Raw genomic sequence first — 18,111 nt, 5'->3', positions numbered from 1 at the left:
AATTTGGTTTTGAGGGTTATGTGATAGCTGTCGACGACAGAAACTTTTGTTTTCTCTACTGACTTGTTTCGCATCACACAAAAAGACACTGCAGTCAGAATTCTACTTTGTTATACCCTCGTTATTTTCTGCAATAATATCTTGCACTTTATCATTTAAGTCGCAACTTTCCACTAATAATATATTCTGTGTTAATAGTGTGTGTATTTCACAGTACTTGTATGCATAAAGATTTGATGCTGAAAATGCTAGAACTTCACAAAAATTCGATGCGACAGAGCTGGCTACCTAGTTACGTGCTTGGTGAAATACAAAAAAACTTTATGCGGATTCGTTTGTCAGATGGTCAAACTCTGTTCTCACATTGCTGCTACTTGAGAGCGGAAGACTATTTATCAGTACAGGGTTTAGCACACACTGTCAGGCCGGCCGTTGTGGCCGAGCGGTTCTAGAAGCTTCAGTCCGGAACCGCGCTGTAGCTACGGTTCGAATCCTGCCTCGGGCATGGGTGTGTGCGATGTCCTTAGGTTGGTTAGGTTTAAGTAGTTCTAAGTCCAGGAAACTTAGGACCTCAGATGTTGAGTCCCATAGTGCTTAGAGACAGTTTGAACCATTTGAACTCTGTCATATTTTCATAATCATTGACAACATGAACAAATACACCACCCCATAAATCAGTGTTAGTGGTTTGTGTGTTCCTATTGGTCAGGTGAATTTTGCATCAGAGAAATTAGATTCAAAACACGCAAACAATTTCATGAACACAAGATCGTAATCAGGAGAAAGCAAGCCGCCCAAATCTCACTGCACAACAGTCCCCGAAAGTTGTTTGCGTGAAATTATGTTTGATGAGGTCAATACACTGTTATCGTAATGCCACGCGTCTTCCGTAAGAGCACAGCCAGACACTAAGTACGCCAAGTCTACCTCGAATGGGCCAACGAATTACTGTGCGAGACGGCATACTATGTTACACAACTTAGGTGATGTATACTTATCTATTATAATACACCGACTATTGTTTTATTATCAACGAGATAAGTGGTTTGATGTTGATCTCTGCTTCCTTTCTTTCGATCTGATATCATTATCTCCTACTGTCGCAAACTCCCCCCCCCCCCCACCAACCCCTCTCTCTCTTTCTTTCAGTGGTCTGATAACGTTATCAGCAGGTATGTATCGTACGTAATGTCACTGATAACCTCATTAATCAAACGCTAGTTTTTGCTTTCTCTGTAAATTTTGCTGTAATGCGACTTTTAGGAATAACATGCAACAATGCTAACTGTGACCACCTTTTTTTCGTAAGGCTTTATCAAACAGCTCCGTCTGCAGAAGTCAAACCAGTTAGCTAGTATTGCGAGATGCCCTAATCCGTGTACAAGCTTTTGTAGTCTGTTCTTCGGATGACAAGATTTTTGCTGAAGTACATAACGCTCATGTTTCCTGTACTAATACACAGTACGCAACGAACAGACAACTGTATGTAACATTCAATGGACATCACCCACGGCTGTCTTAAAGTAACTACATGCCGGAGGAAGAGGGGGGAAATATAGCCAGGAAAACAGATCGAAGTGAACCTCAAATACTGATAGCTTCCCTGCCCTATTACTCGACAGACAGGGGTGAAGCTCTTGCTCAGGAGTGATTGTTAGTGGTACAGGAAATACACCCACGCCTTCCTTATCGGACCACCTCGAAATTCCCCAGTAAAGATTTCCAACTACAAATAAATAAATAATCTCAAGCAGGGCGCTTCGTAATGAAATTCAAGATATTTCTATCGGAGACTACAGCATTGACTAGTTCCTTAGGCAGCATTCTGTACTTCGGAGTGAAACTTTGTTTCATAACACGAAAACAACAGCTATTGTGATTTTATCTGACAGTAACAGCTGCTTCTCCATTGTATTCCTTCTCCCTGAATGGAATCCATTTGGGAGCTCCTCCGTTTCGCATGTAAGTAACCAAATTTCTAAAAATCAACCAAATTTAGCTGTGACAAGTAACAGAGGACTGGCGCTGACAGCAGGAACTTTTATTCAGTTCCTATAAATAGCTCGAGACAAACAATGCGCGACTTCGTCATTACGCCTAAAATTCTCTAAAGGATTCGTGCAAACGCAGTTCCCACTTGGCAACTGAGATAACATTATGCCCTATAATATCCTTTTCTCACCGCCAGCACTGGAGTCGTCCTTTGCCAACAACACCATAATTACCTCGAAGAAACATTTTCTTTGAAACTTCTACAAAAATTCGAACCTTTCAGAGAGTCCTGCCTCGCACGGATCTCTCACGGTGTAATAAAACAATAGTGCTCGAACACGATATTTGTACGTCCAACTCCGTAGTGGCCTTCATTGCAGAAGAAGCAAATTGGAAATTTGTGGCAAGACCTTATGGGACCAAACTGCTGAGGTCATCGCTCCCTAAGCTTCCACACTGCTTAATCTAACTTAGGCTGACGACAACACACACATGCCCGAGGCGTGACTCGAACCTCCGACGGGTGAGTGGAGGGAGGGGGGGGGGATGGAAGGTGGGGAGGATCCGCGCGAACCGTGACAGGACGCCCTATGACGCGCGGCTACCCCGCTCGGCTGCAGAAGTAGCGACTGTATTATTATGAGTGTATGAATGTGAAGATAATGAATAGTCACTGAAGAATCTAATAATCCTTCACACCCTCGCAGTGATATCATGTAACACTTTGGACTTAAGAACATCCAAGGCAAGTCATCGACAAACCACTCGCTACTCGGGCATCAAATGCGGAAGGTAAATGTGGTACACCAATGTGTAAAAATTAAACATTTTGTGTGGTGTAGTGATAGACTGGCTAAGCCATTTCATGTAACTGAGGAAAAGTAAATAATAATAATAAAAATAATAATAATAACAGCAGTAGCAACAGCAACAACAACGTCTCGCTGGAAACAAAGACGAGAATTTTCCGTATTTCGAACTTCCGTTGTTGCTGTATATTTATATAATTTATTTGTTCTCTTTTACGAAATATTTGGAGGCCATGGGCCCGCATATAGACAAGGTTATCAATTTTCCATATAGCTAGTTCTTGACTGTAAAGCGTATTTCCGCGATCACACAAAAATCCTGCAGATACATGAAGAGAGCAATACTGGATCCACACGGAGCTACGTTACTTAACAGCCCATCTGTCTCGAAGGTTTTCACACAAACCTTGGTCTGGCATAAAAACCTGTATTATTTCAATCAACCTTAGTCCAGATCGTGGATTGCTCAAAGGAAGCTTTCTGGAGTAGTGTTCAGTCCTTAATGTTGTGGTCCACTGTGAAAACAAAATATGACTAATATACTGTCTCAGCCAACGGCGTTGGTATGAGCAGTGTTTAAAAAATGAAAGGATTTTTTTATTTTTAGAAATAATTTTATTTATTCGTCTATATCAACACTTTCCCTTTCAGAATATTGCCGATTAGATGCTAACGCGTTTTCCAATCTCCAAAAACTTCTGGAATTCTATCTTTGTGATGGGTTTTACCTCCCTGCGATGCTTTTGTTTGTTCATTATGTTTGTAAAACGACGGCCTCGTAAAGGCTTCTTCACTTCTGGGAAAGAGGAACGTCACGTGGGGCCAATGACTGACGTATAAGGAGGCTGCAGCATCATTATAGTTTTGCTTTTGGCCAAAAATTCAGAAAAAAAATCAACAAAGAGCGAGCATGTACATTACCGTGGTGCGAAAACCATTAATTGTTTCGCCACAAATCCGGCTTGTTTTTTTTTCGTACTGTTTCACGCAAACTTGTTGAACCTTTTGATATCTGACAACGGGCTAAATATGCTTTATGACCAACTCCGTATAGATTCTTCTCAGACATGTTTACCAACACAATAGCAAAAAATCATTTCAATCTAATACAACACGCGAAATTACAAAATGCCCGTTACTTTCTGAACACATCTCGTATAACGACGATGGAAACCGGAGAGTGTTTTAGATGCAGGAAATCAGTAAGAGTAAACACACGCTGCGCATTACGGCCGTCACAACGCCAGCGATAAGACGCAGCAGAAATTGCCTGCAGCATCAGCAGAAGTTTAGACAATGAGACCGCAAGTGCGTTTCTGGAGCCGCAAGGAATGTCACATATAGCAAGGCTAAAATCTGTCGCGACGACCACATCCACAAGGAAGAATGTGACGTTGTCCAGTAGGTTGAGTAATATCGCTCATCACCAAAAAGTCTGCTTACAGCAACACGTTACTGATCCATTACAGACGCATCAGGTTTAAGCGCTCATATTTCCTGTTCCTCTAACGGTCTTAAGTGTTAATTATCATCCATAATACATCCTGTTAAACCTAGTGCTGTTCAGAATCGGGTGATACCACCTACTAAGTGTTCCGTCAACAATATTACTGATTCTTTCGGTGGTCATTCACGGATTTCATCAGCTAGTCTACATATATACGGTCTGCTGCTACAGAATACCGCCCGACTTAACGTCAACGCGACATCCGAATGACAAAACATCTACATCCACGTTCTACAAACCATTGAATTACATTGTATATCGGGAACTTCCCATTAGCGTTCTTCCGTTCCATTCGGGTATGCAGAACGAGAAGAAAACCTGCTTAAATGTCACAACATGTGCTACAATTAGTCTGATCTTGTATTCGTGGCTTCGACGGGTTGAAATGGCTCTAAGCACTATGGGACTTAACATCTGAGGTCATCAGTCCCCTAGACATACACTACAGGACATTGAAATTGTTACACCAAGAAGAAATGCAGATGATAAACGGGCATTCATTGAACAAATATATTATACTAGAACTGATATCTGATTACATTTTCACGCAATTTGGGTACATAGATCCTGAGAAATCACCTCTGGCCGTAATAACGGCCTTGATACGCCTGGGCATTGAGTCAAACAGAGCTTGGATGGTGTGTACAGGTACAGCTGCCCATGCAGCTTCAACACGATACCACAGTTCATCAAGAGTTGTGACTGGCGTATTGTGACGAGCCAGTTGCTCGGCCACCACTGACCAGACGTTTTCCGTTGGTGAGAGATCTGGAGAATGTGCTGGCCAGGCCAACAATCGAACATTTTCTGTATCCAGAAAGGCCCGTACTGGACCTGCAACATGCGGTCGTGCATTATACTGCTGGAATGTAGGGTTTCGCAGGGATCGAATGAAGGGTAGACCCACGGGTCGTAACACATCTGAAATGTAACGTTCACTGTTCAAAGTGCCGTCAAAGCGAATAAGAGGTGACCGAGACGTGTAACCAATGGCACCCCATACCATCACGCCGGGTAATACGCCAGTATGGCATGACGAATACACGCTTCCAATGTGCGTTCACCGCGATGTCGCCAAACACGGATGCGACCATCATGATGCTGTAAACAGAACCTGGATTCATTCGAAAAAATCACGTTTTGCCATTCGTGCACCCAGGTTCGTCGTTGAGTACACCATCGCAGGCGCTCCTGTCTGTGATGCAGCGTCAAGGGTAACCGCAGCCATGGTCTCCGAGCTGATAGTCTGTGCTGCTGCAAACGTCGAACTGTTCGTGCAGATGGTTGTTTTTTAGCAAACGTCCCCATCTGTTGACTCAGGGAGCGAGACGTGGCTGCACGATCCGTTACAGCCATGCGCATAAGATGCCTGTCATATCGACTGCTAGTGATACGAGGCCGTTGGCATCCAGCACGGCGTTCCGTATTACCCTCGTGAACCCACCGATTCCATATTCTGCTAAGTCATTGGATCTCGACCAACGCGAGCAGCAATGTGACGATACGATAAATCGCAATCGCGATAGGCTACAATCCGACCTTTATCAAAGTCGGAAACGTGATGGTACGCATTTCTCCTCCTCACACGAGGCATCACAACAACGTTTCAACAGGCAACGCCGGTCAACTGCTGTTTGTGTATGAGGAATCAGTTGGAAACTTTCCTCATGTCAGCACGTTGTAGGTGTCGCCACCGGCGCCAACCTTGTACGAATGCTCTGAAAAGCTAATCATTTGCATATCACAGCATCTTCTTCCTGTCGGTTAAATTTCGCGTCTGTAGCAAGTCATCTTCGTGGTGTAACAATTTTAATGGCCAGTAGTGTAGAACTACTTAAACCTAACTAACCGAAGGACATCACACACATCCATGCCCGAGGCAGGATACGAACCTGACACCGTAGTAGCAGCGCGGTTCCGGACTGAAGTGCCTAGAACCGCTCGGTCACGCTAATTACGTACATATTTCGAGCTGCCGGCCAGCCACGAGGCTCTGCTTACATTAAATTTGTGACAATTACTGAAACAATAGCTGAAGTACCTGTGTAAACTTTTGTGAGAGGGACAGGCATTTAACGCTGAAACTACTTTGTGTACTTCGCATTTATCACAAGCGCTCTGTCTTTGCGAGCTACAGAGCTACAACAGTTGCTGACATCACACAAGCGTGTGAAATAGGAGAAATAAAATATGCAGCGCCAAATATCGATGTAATTCCCAGTTCTGCCGCAACAGTAACAATGAGATAATTGAGTGCCACGAATAAACGTCACCAGACTGATTAAGTGTATCTAGATTTTAAAATCTCTTTATACCGTGCGACACGAAAACATTAGGGGGGGGGGGGGGGGGAAGGGAGGAGGAGAGAGACTATATGACATATCATGACGTGCTATGGATGGATAAATACAGAGACTGAAGCAATAACCGGAGTGTCACAGCTGATCACGTTATATACTAAAGATTTTGCGAATAATACAACTTGCGACCTCAAAGCTGTCGTGTATTACACAATTATCTATGAGGTAATTCTATCGGACGGGAACTTCAGTAGTATACGGTTTAGATAACGAAAAACTACCACCCTGGTGTAATTACTGGTGAGTAGTCCTTAATATCTCAAGTGTGAAGTGTGCGCTTCGGCAAATTTAAAAGACAAGCTGCCTCTGACTGCTGGATTAACGAGTGACGAGAGACAGCCATGCCATCCAAATATTTGAGAATAACAACGTACAGGTAACGACTACATAGGCACTGCAGGCTGCGTTTCATTGGGAGCATACTGAAAAGGACAGAAGGTCAGTGGCTAAATACCATTTGTTGGAGAAGTTTGAAATCTTTAGCAATAGTTTACAAAAGGAACAAGGTGGTCTTAAAAGTAATTTAACACTTTCCTAAAAAACTGTGTAGCAACACTACTTTTCTAAGTGTACTGAATTTTACTCAAGCCACATTCTCCACGTAAATTACGCACTCTTAAAAGATTCAGCTCACATATAAACTTTTTTTTTCTTCATCTTGTCTAATTCTACACAAAAATATTTGTTTTACGTTCATGTGTCGCAAGTTTGCATTGGTATGTGTGATTCGTGCGAGTATTTGTGGATCTTTGAACCACAAGGTTATCTATACTGAGAAGAGCGGGTGACTAATAGACATGGATACATATTTCCTTATCTTAAACAACTGCCGTGCTTCCAACTTATGTCTTCCCTTTCGAATATTTCCGTATTCAAAATGGAAGTGACCGACCCTGAAAAGGGCGCGGCTACAGAAACATAACGAATCAGCTAGCAAGTGAACGCAATGGCATTTGATCATAGGTCTGTCAATCACAACTTAGTAACTTATTTGCATACAGTTGAAGATGTAGTCACTGTCACGAAAGTTTTAATAAAAGCGGCGGTCAGTGTAAGTCAAAATTAGTATCACTTTAAACCTATTTTGTTAATAAACCACCTGTTTAGCAAGATTAAGAATTTTTTACCACCAACTGGCCAATATATGGCTATAATATATTGATAATTTTACTACTCGTCACCAGGGGGGTTTACAAATAAAACAGTTCATTTGCTGCTATAGGAGGACGCAGTAACGAGCATTAGGTGTAGTCTGCAAACGGACAGTTATAACCCTTTTTATTGAATTGGGAGTTTCGACTGTTTCCGTCCAATACGTAGCTGCCTCATTCACAAGAGTCTAGGTGGGAAATGTTGTCGTTACTAAAATATTGCAGGACTGCGGACGTAAGTAAACTGAAAATAATCCAGCAAGACAGATGAAAATCACTATCACAACACATGGAATAAGGGCAGTCTACATTTGCCACAGCGAAAGATAGATTCACAACGGTAGCTGTGAGAATGTTTAGTGTCCTACCAAACCGTCCAGTTTCACCAGTTGTCCTGTTCAAAGTAAAAATGTTGTATGATCTAAAGGAACATCATTTCTATTATGTGCGCGAATTTTTTCCAGTGATGTAACAACGCCTACCTCACTTGCAGCTGTCCTAAAACACTATTCATGGCACTGAAATAATACAGTGATTTTGTGTTATTATAACTTAAATTTTATTTTTGTTGAGGCCTCCGTTAGAAGACAGGTTTAGTGTAGCTGTTCACTATTGTTTATCCCGTGCACATCTATCATCTCTGCATTATTACTGCAAATTATATCCTCTTCAACCTGCTTAATGCAGTCAAGCCTCAGTCTCCTCAACAGTTTATACCTCATCTATCAAATTAAATATTTCTTGATGTCTCAGGATATTTTCTGATAGCCTACCTCTTCTTTTAATTAATAAAATTGTACCTGAAGTTTCTTTCCTGCACGATGCGAAGCAGTACTTGTCCATTCGTTATTCGATGTAACCAGTTAATCCTCAGCATTCTTCTACAGCACCAAATTCAAAAGTTCCTATTCCGTTCTTGTCCTATCTGTTTGTTTATCGCCCACCTTTCACTTCCCTACAACAGATTATTTCTGGCAAATGCCTCCAAAAAAGACGTCCTAACACTTAAATGAACATAATGATGAGCCACAACATATTTACTCTAGCGCAATAGAGCAGCGATTATAGGTGTCACGGATTCGGAAAGTCCCTGGTAAGCCTCCTGCGGTATGTGGCACCAGATGTCCACGTACAGGTTCTGTAATTCCCGCAAATTATTGGCCGTAGTTAGTAGGTGCGGAGCTGGTGCCCCCATAGAGCCCCGATGTGTTCCATCGGATTGCGACCAGTCGACTTTGGTTGCCAAGACATCAATGCTACAATGCTCCTCAAACTACTATGGCATGATTCTGTCACTGTGACAAGGACACTGATAGCAGATGCCATCGACGTCGGAAAAGACATCAACATGAAGGGATGCAGGCAGGCCGTAATAACCTTCATGGAGTCCACAGCTGTCACGGTGGCTTCGATTACTATTATATGGAAGCCCAGGTGAATGTCCTCCATAGTACAGGGTGTCCCACTCAGACCTCCCTGTTTTCAAGGAGAAAAACCACAGTAGATACGACAATGAAAAATGCATCACATTGTAGAGCATCTCAAAGATATTATATTCCCGCGTCAGAAGTCCCAAGTATCGTCGCCAGAGTGCAGCATGACCGCATGAAGTGAAAATGGCGACTCCACAGCAGCGCGCGCACGCAGCAGTGTGGTTTGCAGAAACAAAATCGCCGATTACTGTGCAAAGAAATTATCGTCGTGTGTATGAATGTGATCTAACTGATGTGCAAACAATTAAGGCAAAAGTTTCTCAGATGCCCAAGTAAGTCAATTCGTCAAGCACATAGGCAACTTTATGTACCTCGATCAACATTGCATAGTGTAGTTCACCAACGTCTTCGTATGTGTGCTTACAAAGTGCAAATTGTGCAACATCTGACGCCGAACGACAAACCACGCCGACAACAATTTGCTGCGGATATGCTGCAGCATATTGATACGGATGCCAATTTCCTGGAAAGATGTTTATTCTCGGTAACCTTTCATCTATCAGGAAGGGTTAGTAGGCATAATGTTCGCAAAATCCGCACGTTGTCATTGAACATGTTCGTGATAGCCCTAAACTAAACGTCTGGTGCGGGTTAATGCACGACAGGATTGTTGGACCGTTCTTCTTTGCGGAACAAACAATGAATGGTCAGTGTATCTTGGCGTGTTAGAGCAGTTTGTGTACCCTCAGATACAAGACTTACAACCCAATATCATTTTTCGACAAGATGGAGCTCCGCCGCATTGGTCATCGGCTGTTCGCAAGTTCCTGGATAGGAAATTTCCCAATCGTTGGATCGGACGCGGAGGACCCATGTTTTTTACCCGACATTACGCCGTTTCATTTCTTCATGTGGGGTTCGTGAAGGACCCCGTGTATGTGACCAAAGTGGGCGATTTTCCTACGTTGCGACAATGTATCACTAATGTGATTGCAACAGTAACATAGGAAAGGTTACAAAGAACTTGGCAAGAAATTGAATATAGACTCGATATTCTTCGTGCTACAAATGGTTCACATGTAGAGGTGTACTGATCATAAATAAATTCTTTGAGATGCTCCGCAATGTGGTGTATTTTTCACTGTCGGCGCAGTGCATGTTTCGAGTAGCCGGGAGCCATCTGACACGTTTCCACTCATGTACGGTCCAGTATCAATGACTGATGACGTTTTTGGGTCAATATGGGAACACGTAAGGGTTTTGTGATGTTTAAAGCTTTCCCATAAGGGTTGTCTTCCGCAGAGCCCATGTTTAACAACAATGGGCGCTGATTGGTTTGCTCCGAGAAACACTTGTGCCTGCACCAGCATTTTATTCTGCCGTCAGATCGGCAACGAGTCGCGGGCAAGCCTCACACTGCCATGTTCCGTGATGAGGGTTAAAAGCTGAACATATTGTCGCCTACTTGTGATTTCACCTTCCATCAACCACTTTCCACTGATGCTCACGACGTCAGAGACGTTTTCGTGATCCGCGAATCCTTGAGCCACGTTTGAGAATCTAGCCTTTGCTGAAGTCGCTCTTGCTATAGAATATACTCACTTTCGGCCCGTTGCCTTACTAGAGTCTTTCGTCTGTCACGCTTATACAGGGTGAACCTAATAAGACAAACTAGAGGGGCTGATTCCTGACTGGAAATAGAGGAAGAAAGGTCCTATGAACATGTGTCGTTAAGTGGACAGTATGCGTGCAACGAAAAGCAAAGCGCACTGGAACAAAATCCTCCCCGTAAAGGGAAATTCTTTGCTGATAATCCTTGTGCTCGTTGCAGGGGATACTAACAGTTGTCATGCAGGATACACATAACCATACTTTGACGTACACCATGTTGACGGGTCATTTGCCTGGAGTTTGTACTAGGGTTCGTCTCAATGCCCTGCAGAACTCTGTTCTCCAAAACTGCAGTACATCTACATCATACTCCGGAAGCCACCTAATGGTGTATGCACAGTCCGCTGCCTCCCTGCAACTTAGTTTGTCTGAAAGTAGTCCTCATCACACGAATGCCCAAAAAGGGCTTGAAATGTTGTGTGCTGAGGTTGGGGCCTGTCAGGATACTTGCTTTCGTATAGTCGTGCTGCCTCTCGACTATTTCCTTCTGCTTGGCAGTACACAAACACCATCTCAGCTTGTTCCCGACATGAATACCGGTCCATTCTATTGCTTACAGTACACTGCGTCAGTTCACAGCCTGCAACACACAAGGAACACACACACACGCACATAGTCAGAGGCGCTTTTATTCCTCAGCGCCACTTATCGTGACAACGACGCATTTCCGGACACATGTTCACAGGACCTTTGTTCCTCCATTTGCGGTCAGAAATGCGTCCCTGCAGTTCGTCTGTTTTATTAATGTCCACCCTGTATATATTTCAGCGGACGGTAGTCATAATGTTTTCGCTAATCAATACATATCTCGTATAGAAAAAAATTTCTTTCTATTGCCAGTCTACATTTCATATCGGGTCTTCTCCCGCCATCGTCAATAATTTGGCTGCGCAAATACTCACTACTTTTATTGTCTCATTCGCTAATTTAATTCCCTCAACATCGCCCGATTTCACTATCCTTCATTACCCTCGATGAACTTTAACTTATGACTTCTTTCTGAAGACACTATCCACCCCATTTAATAGATCTTCCAAGTCTAAATGCCATCTCCGACATATGTAATGACCAAACTTTAAACATATTTCTTCTCCCTTGACTTATTCCCTTTCCATGTTTCTTCTCACTTTCCTTTGCTGCTTATCGAATACTCAGATTTTAACAATGTGGGGAATAAGTTACAGCACCGTGTACCTCCATTCTCAATTACTGCCTCAAGCTATATACACGTATTATTGTGATTTAACGCAAACTTGTCGCAGTCCATCAGGTCCTGACAGTTCACTGACGTAGCAATGGTAATAAATGCTAATAATAATGGAACCAGTAGTAACAGGAGGGGCAGGTGCGTGAAGGGCTGTGTGACGTAGCAGCCCTTTGTCCCCCGCAGGGCGGCCCTGAGCTCCGTGCCCTTGAACCCAGTGCAGCTGCGCTGCAGCGGCCAAACGCCTTCCGGGCAGACAGCATGCCCGTCTCAACACGCCGAGAACCGCTTCTCTGGTCGTTAACATTTTGAAACCTACCGTAGCATCGATCACAAGCATAAAGCAGCAGCTGCCTACTACTCTCCTACGTATTAACCACCGATGAATGCCAGCATGTTTAAGAAGAACACCTTCCCCTTAAGATGCATTATAGACGTATGTAAACTGGACTACGGGCTGTAACTTTAATATAGCTCTAGTTGGAGAAACAAACATTAGCGACATATTGTCTTGAAATGTTTGCCAATTAGCCATTTCTCATACATAAGCAGGGTCGTCATTAGATGATGACATTTACAGTGTAAACATGTTACATTTCATCGCAAATAAATGTGCTGCTAGTGAAGACAGAGACATTTAGATGGAACTGCTATGAAAATACGGGCAGATGCAAGATTGGCGTATGAAATTTTATGACAATAGTGTTCTTCTTGGCAGTGGATCGCTTTTATTGTAAAATGAAAGCACTGTTTTCGAGATTAAACGAAAATTCAAAGTGCAGCGAAGAAAAGCAAACCAAACGTGAACTTCAGGGCGTAGTAAAACAATGAAATGTAGCGTCTGACGTGAGTACAAAAATAAGCAGTGTTGACTTCGTTGATGCCTCACACAGTCTTTCAGCAATTCTGTAAATCTAGATCGGTGTATGTCACAAGGACGCCGATTATCACGCAAAAATTTAATTTCAAAATTTGAAAAAGTTATACATTTATGTCTCTTGCACAAGCATTACCTGTGATCGAAAACAAAATGGTTCACAAGCGAGATTGGTCGTGTTCCGCAAAGAAAAGTACTCATTTCTTTGAAGCTAAGGATGCTTTGCTGTGTGCAGACTACATGTATATATGCTTAGAATTCTTGTTTGAAGTATGCCATTAATAATCATTGACACTTTTCTCAACAATGGGAGAGAATTAAAGATGACATTGTAAAGACTACAACAGCATCGCCTACAAGACATTAAAGGATTACACACTCAGGAAAAGTGCTCAGAGAGAGACAGAGAGAGAGAGAGAGAAAACATGTTACTATCGATGGAATGGAGGTGAGAGCAACCACACAATTATTACACTGTTGTCTATGTATCTTAAAACTGCTCCTAAAAACCACAGAGCAAAGGTTTGCTGTAATCAGTGCTGTTAGCTAAAAATGCAGTCAGATTTCTAAATTCTGAAACAGAACTACTGGTCGACAGCTTTACTTTTGTACTTGACTCATGCTTCCATTTGATGCTTCACACCATACTATTTAGCATGTTATGTGAATCCAAAGAAACAATTCTATCAATCATCTCAAAATATGTGGGTGGATGTGGCAGTATTATCAACGGAACACCTTTCCTGACAGTATCCCCCCTGCAAGCATACTGGCTTTCATCAAGCAGAAACAATGCAGTCTATAATAAATACGTAAACACTTCACTTCCTAACTTTAATACATGGCTACCAGCATGAAAATATGTTTTTAAGATTGGTAACATTGCAAAAAGGAAGGAAAGAAAATTTGGGTTTATTGTTCCATCAACAATGTGATTTTCAAGAGAGAGATCGCAAACTTGGATTGGAGAAGATGATGTGGAATTAAGAACAGTTCCACCAAATGTCCTAACTGCTGCAACTACTCACTCAGTAATAACATTGTTAGTTGGCAGACTAAGTATGGACAAGAAAGCAGTAAACATGAGTATCTTAAACCATGTACAATGTTGGCAATGCATTTTTCTGCATGGCCAACATGACCCATACTTCCTCTAGTGTTGAAATCTAAACCTTACTAGCTCCAATAAATTATTTCACACATACCAATCCCGTAAGTTACTACAGTCATTATAATGTCTCTTAAAACTGGGGCCCCTTTTCTTCTATACTCAATTATTACTACATCTTTCTGTTAGTCAGCATATGCTGCAGAGAGAAAAAGTGTCTTTGAATTAATAGCAATGTATGTTGTAATAAAATTTATTTTTTACTGCTTCTGGTACTGTAAACAATATATGGGAGAGTAAGAGAGGTTTTTTTTCCTTTATATGGACAGTGTGAGGGATTTCCCAACTGTTGGTTAAGAAGTATCACTGACTAGAATGCAAAATATGATGATGAGACACGTATATGTCCATTCATGATATGGAGAAGACTGGATGACCAACGTGTAAACTAGTAACACCTCTGTGTACACTTGTTCAGGCACTGCTATCACACAAAAAATTCATTGACAGTCTTATACTGTCATTCTGCACAGCTCTCATCCTGTCTTACAGAGGTACAAGGTCTTGGCACAGATAAATTTAAATAGCAATTGGGCATCTTCAGTCTCAAATCAGGTAGTCACAAGATATTTCAAAACCTAAACACTAATGTATTGTTTTAAAAAAGTGGCCAAAGAAAACTCAATGAGGTTTTATTTTTAATTCTGTGTGTGCCACAATCAAACAATAATGCCAATTTTTCAGTGGTGCGCATTTACTGCAGGCCTAGAACATTTTGTGATTTAGTTGTCTAAACCTGATCCTATGCACATACTGAAAACTATGGCCTTGGATACCAGAATTCATTCTTGAGTGTACACAATTCATGTGTATAGAAGTGGGAGAAAGTCCAGTCCTAACAACAGCATTTAAGTAGATGAATCACTGTCTAATATGAAACCACATGACATCTTATTGATTATGAAAAGCATTTTCAGCTTGTATGAAAATGGCAGTGTGTTGCACAAATGCAGCAGCTAAGTTTCATTTGCACATTGTAGAAAAACAGATACATGATCAACTTTACTCAGTAATTGCTTGTCAAAAAGGCCTCAAGGTCATGACAGACAGGATTTACTAATCTTTGAACATAAAGACTTAATTGGCATTCTTCATTTACCTATATTACGTTCAAAACTAAGACTACAAACACATTACTGTGAGGTAAAAATACGCACATGACTACAAGGTGCTCAAGTGCAATATTCTACAGAATATGTACTAATTCTCCACATTTCTACTATACTGCAGGAAAAACTGATAAGTATCCATAATTTACTAAAGCTACCATGCATGCTATGCATATTTAGCAAAGTAATTTCTCAGTTATCACTTTTGATTATTTATTGTGAAATACATCTTTGTCTTTCTTTAAGGTCTTTTAAAATGTCTGTTTATGAAACACTGATTATCCATAGCATTCAAGTGGGTACTGAAATACTGTAAATACACAGCAGATACTTTTTATACTACTCCTGTTATAACTTTCATCAAGCTGTTTGAACTTGCACACACACCAATAAGCATAATAAATATGTGAGGTGATTCAACAAATTTTAATCACATTACTTTTCAAATGGAAACCCAATACAACAAAACAAGAACAAAGCTCTATAGAAGCTTGCAATGCAGTGTGTATTGTCCAACAACACTCACAGCATTTGCTGTAAACTGAAAATGATTTGTGTTAGAATATTGAGATAATGTCTAACCTGTTTGGTCACCACAGAAAGTTCATTTTAAAAATAAACTCTCCAAAACATCACAAATTCTCCAACTGATGTACTGTTACTTAATACTCACTATATGTACACAAAAAGAAAAACTATATTGCTGACAACAAATGCACAATTGACCAACTCTATTTATGAAGTTGTAACCACATGATAAAAAATGAAAATCTGTAACACAATTTGTATCTCACCTGGACTAGTAATGATATCCTACCATATTAACTGCTTTTGGGAGTTGTCTAAATAGCTTCAGTCAAGAAAGCTGCACACTAGTATATTAAAAAAATGACTTCACTCTTCTCATTAAACACAGTAATTATATCACTGATTTTCATATGAAAAACTACATTCTTTAACTGCAAACAAGTACCTCTTTTCTTCCATTTTATCTATGCTGAACGTTCGTTTATCAGTAGCTTCAAAATCATAGTTTTCACAACAAAGAGACTTATGCTGCAAGTATAGAGCAATGTACTGGTATAAATTACTCATTCTGAACATTTGTCTCTGAAAATGCATACATGAAGAATCTCAGACATCTGATTAAGAGCAACATCTTTATCAGTACTTGTTTGTTATGATCCAGAGTATGAAAACAAAACAATATTGCTCTGAACACACTCTGAGATAATTACAGCAAACAAAAGTAACTAATTTGGCTGTACCTGTACTGGGAAAACTGTATTTTATCTATACACCACTCCTGAAAACTATCTAAACTGATGCAAAAACATGATGATGGATACTTCAGTAATTTACTGATACTCTCTCAATGAATGCATGCGGCAGGCACAGTAACTTAACACCCCAACATTTCAGATTCAGTGAACATAACTTTTTTTTCACTGTTGAGAGAGAGAGAGAGAGAGAGAGAGAGAGAGAGAGATGTCCCCTTTTGCGTACCACAGATTTATCATAAGGGCTCAAGTAACTATACTGTTTTCCGCTACTCTCCTTTTCTTTCCCACGACGTTGTCATTTCCGTAAATATTCGTCACAAAATGCGTTCCGTTGTCAAGACTGATGTAGCGTTCGTTCGGTGTTTGTGAATCCTCCGTCAATTCTATATGTAACAGTGATTATTGTACTCTGTCCACGAAGTCTTAACGAAACCTTTGAATGCAGTTCTAGTGCGCACCACGACTGGATATGACATGAAAGGAAGCAGCTGTAACACATGGCTGCCGCCAGCTGATTGGAACAACAAAGCGCTCAGCAAAATAACAAGGTGAATAATCTTGGTTTGAAATGCGCCTCAGTTTTAAAATAGTCAACAGTTACGAAGTTTAACAGCTACTCAAATCGCGTCAATGCCGAAATTTGTAACAAAATAGAAAATCCATGGCGGTTTCTCGTTCTACGAGAGAGAATCGTTAGGTGATGTTTTCAGCACGGAGACTGTGTGTCATCACTTTACAGGAAGAACATAATGAAAAAGAAACCACAGACGCCTGAAAACATACACATACATACTCTATACTTCTCGCAATTCTATGAAATGACATGTAAACAGGCAAGATGGCTGATGCCGTGTTGTCAAAACACGACTGAACAAAGAAAGTTGGCGGTAGAAATAAATTACTAACCTCCATAAGCACTTTCCCGACAGCTCGTTAGATGTTTCGATGCCCGTAGACACAAAACGCAACGCCTGAACACCGGACACTCACGGAGAGCGGTGATATCGCAGAAAATGCGAAGCAAACCTCACTGCGCACCTCACAACACCACAGCCTGCTTCGATTTATTTTGCATCGGCTGCTGCCCACCTCTGGTGTTCTGCGCAGCTGTTGCGCACGCACTGCTCGCTTGGACCCCGGCCGCGGGGACTGGATCTAGGCTCTCCCGTTCCTTTGTTCTGCTCTGGCTGACACCGAGAGGTCTAGAATGCTACACACGGAGGAAGTTGGTCACAATATAGAAGACAGGGGCATTTATTCTTAAGCCTATACTGGTCAACAACTTGAACTGATGTCGGTAACAGCTTGAAACCTGTCATAACGTTTCTAGTTTCTCTGTGTTTGTATGAGACATAAACCTTTGTAAGGATGCACAGGTGACCAATTGTTCTGTTTATGAAATCGTGGCCACATGATAAAAAATGGAAAAATCTGTAACACAGTCTATATCTCATCCTAGACTAATAATGATCTCTTACCACGTTAACTGCTTTTGAGAGCTGTTTTAAAGCTTTCATTGCGAAAAAATATGCTGCAAGAATAATAAT

General features: G+C 41.4%; 1 protein-coding gene across 2 annotated transcripts in view; it reads right to left on the bottom strand.

Moving 5' to 3' along the window:
- Positions 1-17,664, bottom strand: part of LOC126199359 (protein yippee-like 2) — a 671,041-nt gene extending 653,377 nt beyond the window's left edge. The window contains exon 1 of one of the 2 annotated variants that reach the window (XM_049936229.1): positions 17,471-17,664. The gene's annotated coding sequence lies outside the window, so the exon portion shown is untranslated. The remainder of the gene's footprint in view (positions 1-17,470) is intronic. The other variant, XM_049936249.1, reaches the window with a different exon arrangement.
- Positions 17,665-18,111: the final 447 nt, after the last annotated feature.

The sequence above is a fragment of the Schistocerca nitens genome, chromosome 1, assembly GCF_023898315.1.
Source record: "Schistocerca nitens isolate TAMUIC-IGC-003100 chromosome 1, iqSchNite1.1, whole genome shotgun sequence".
In the NCBI taxonomy this organism is placed as follows: Eukaryota; Metazoa; Arthropoda; class Insecta; order Orthoptera; family Acrididae; genus Schistocerca; species Schistocerca nitens.
This window is presented reverse-complemented; position numbering and strand designations above follow the sequence as displayed.